The sequence below is a fragment of the Hemibagrus wyckioides genome, linkage group LG13 (assembly GCF_019097595.1).
Source record: "Hemibagrus wyckioides isolate EC202008001 linkage group LG13, SWU_Hwy_1.0, whole genome shotgun sequence".
Classification (NCBI taxonomy): domain Eukaryota; kingdom Metazoa; phylum Chordata; class Actinopteri; order Siluriformes; family Bagridae; genus Hemibagrus; species Hemibagrus wyckioides.
In genome coordinates, this window is record NC_080722.1 from 1,025,001 (window position 1) to 1,027,500 (window position 2,500).

Here is a 2,500-nt window from a genome sequence, read left to right on the forward strand (position 1 = left end):
CAGGTGTGGAACAGGTGTAGGACATGTTAGGGGCAGGTGTAGGACATGTTAGGGGCAGGTGTGGAACAGGTGTAGGACATGTTAGGGGGTGGTGTAGGACATGTTAGGGGCAGGTGTGGAACAGGTGTAGGACATGTTAGGGGCAGGTGTGGAACAGGTGTAGGACATGTTAGGGGCAGGTGTAGGACATGTTAGGGGCAGGTGTAGGACATGTTAGGGGCAGGTGTGGAACAGGTGTAGGACATGTTAGGGGGTGGTGTAGGACATGTTAGGGGCAGGTGTGGAACAGGTGTAGGACATGTTAGGGGCAGGTGTGGAACAGGTGTAGGACATGTTAGGGGCAGGTGTAGGACATGTTAGGGGCAGGTGTAGGACATGTTAGGGGCAGGTGTGGAACATGTTAGGGGCAGGTGTAGGACATGTTAGGGGCAGGTGTAGGACATGTTAGGGGCAGGTGTGGAACAGGTGTAGAACATGTTAGGGGCAGGTGTAGAACATGTTAGGGGCAGGTGTGGAACAGGTGTAGAACATGTTAGGGGCAGGTGTGGAACAGGTGTAGGACATGTTAGGGGCAGGTGTGGAACAGGTGTAGAAAATGTTAGGGGCAGGTGTGAAACAGGTGTAGGACATGTTAGGGGCAGATGTAGGACATGTGTAGGACATGTTAGGGGCAGGTGTAGGACATGTGTAGGACATGTTAGGGGCAGGTGTGGAACAGGTGTAGGACATGTTAGGGGCTGGTGTAGGACATGTTAGGGGCAGGTGTAGGACATGTTAGGGGCAGGTGTGGAACAGGTGTAGGACATGTTAGGAGCAGGTGTGGAACAGGTGTAGGACATGTTAGGGGCAGGTGTAGGACATGTTAGGGGCAGGTGTGGAACAGGTGTAGGACATGTTAGGGGCAGGTGTAGGACATGTTAGGGGCAGGTGTGGAACAGGTGTAGGACATGTTAGGGGCAGGTGTAGGACATGTTAGGGGCAGATGTAGGACATGTTAGGGGCAGGTGTGGAACAGGTGTAGGACATGTTAGGGGCAGGTGTAGGACATGTTAGGGGCAGGTGTGGAACAGGTGTAGGACATGTTAGGGGCAGGTGCAGGACATGTTAGGGGCAGGTGTAGGACATGTTAGGGGCAGGTGTGGAACATGTGTAGGACATGTTAGGGGCAGGTGTAGGACATGTTAGGGGCAGGTGTGGAACAGGTGTAGGACATGTTAGGGGCAGGTGTGGAACAGGTGTAGAACATGTTAGGGGCAGGTGTAGGACATGTTAGGGGCAGGTGTAGGACATGTGTAGGACATGTTAGGGGCAGGTGTGGAACATGTGTAGGACATGTTAGGGGCAGGTGTAGGACATGTTAGGGGCAGGTGTAGAACATGTTAGGGGCAGGTGTGGAACAGGTGTAGAACATGTTAGGGGCAGGTGTGGAACAGGTGTAGGACATGTTAGGGGCAGGTGTAGGACATGTTAGGGGCAGGTGTGGAACAGGTGTAGAACATGTTAGGGGCAGGTGTAGAACATGTTAGGGGCAGGTGTGGAACAGGTGTAGAACATGTTAGGGGCAGGTGTGGAACAGGTGTAGAACATGTTAGGGGCAGGTGTGGAACAGGTGTAGGACATGTTAGGGGCAGGTGTGGAACAGGTGTAGAAAATGTTAGGGGCAGGTGTAGGACATGTTAGGGGCAGGTGTGGAACAGGTGTAGGACATGTTAGGGGCAGGTGTGAAACAGGTGTAGGACATGTTAGGGGCAGATGTAGGACATGTGTAGGACATGTTAGGGGCAGGTGTAGGACATGTGTAGGACATGTTAGGGGCAGGTGTGGAACAGGTGTAGGACATGTTAGGGGCAGGTGTAGGACATGTGTAGGACATGTTAGGGGCAGGTGTAGGACATGTGTAGGACATGTTAGGGGCAGGTGTGGAACAGGTGTAGGACATGTTAGGGGCTGGTGTAGGACATGTTAGGGGCAGGTGTAGGACATGTTAGGGGCAGGTGTGGAACAGGTGTAGGACATGTTAGGGGCAGGTGTGGAACAGGTGTAGGACATGTTAGGGGGTGGTGTAGGACATGTTAGGGGCAGGTGTGGAACAGGTGTAGGACATGTTAGGGGCAGGTGTAGGACATGTTAGGGGCAGGTGTGGAACAGGTGTAGGACATGTTAGGGGCAGGTGTAGGACATGTTAGGGGCAGGTGTGGAACAGGTGTAGGACATGTTAGGGGCAGGTGTAGGACATGTTAGGGGCAGATGTAGGACATGTTAGGGGCAGGTGTGGAACAGGTGTAGGACATGTTAGGGGCAGGTGTGGAACAGGTGTAGGACATGTTAGGGGCAGGTGTAGGACATGTTAGGGGCAGGTGTGGAACAGGTGTAGGACATGTTAGGGGCAGGTGCAGGACATGTTAGGGGCAGGTGTAGGACATGTTAGGGGCAGGTGTGGAACATGTGTAGGACATGTTAGGGGCAGGTGTAGGACATGTTAGGGGCAGGTGTGGAACAG

The 2,500-nt window shown here is 53.4% G+C and overlaps 1 protein-coding gene across 2 annotated transcripts in view; it reads right to left on the bottom strand.

The window, feature by feature from the left end:
* polr3a (polymerase (RNA) III (DNA directed) polypeptide A) overlaps positions 1-2,500 on the bottom strand; it is a 55,966-nt gene that overhangs the window by 27,151 nt on the left and 26,315 nt on the right. The window lies entirely within an intron of this gene.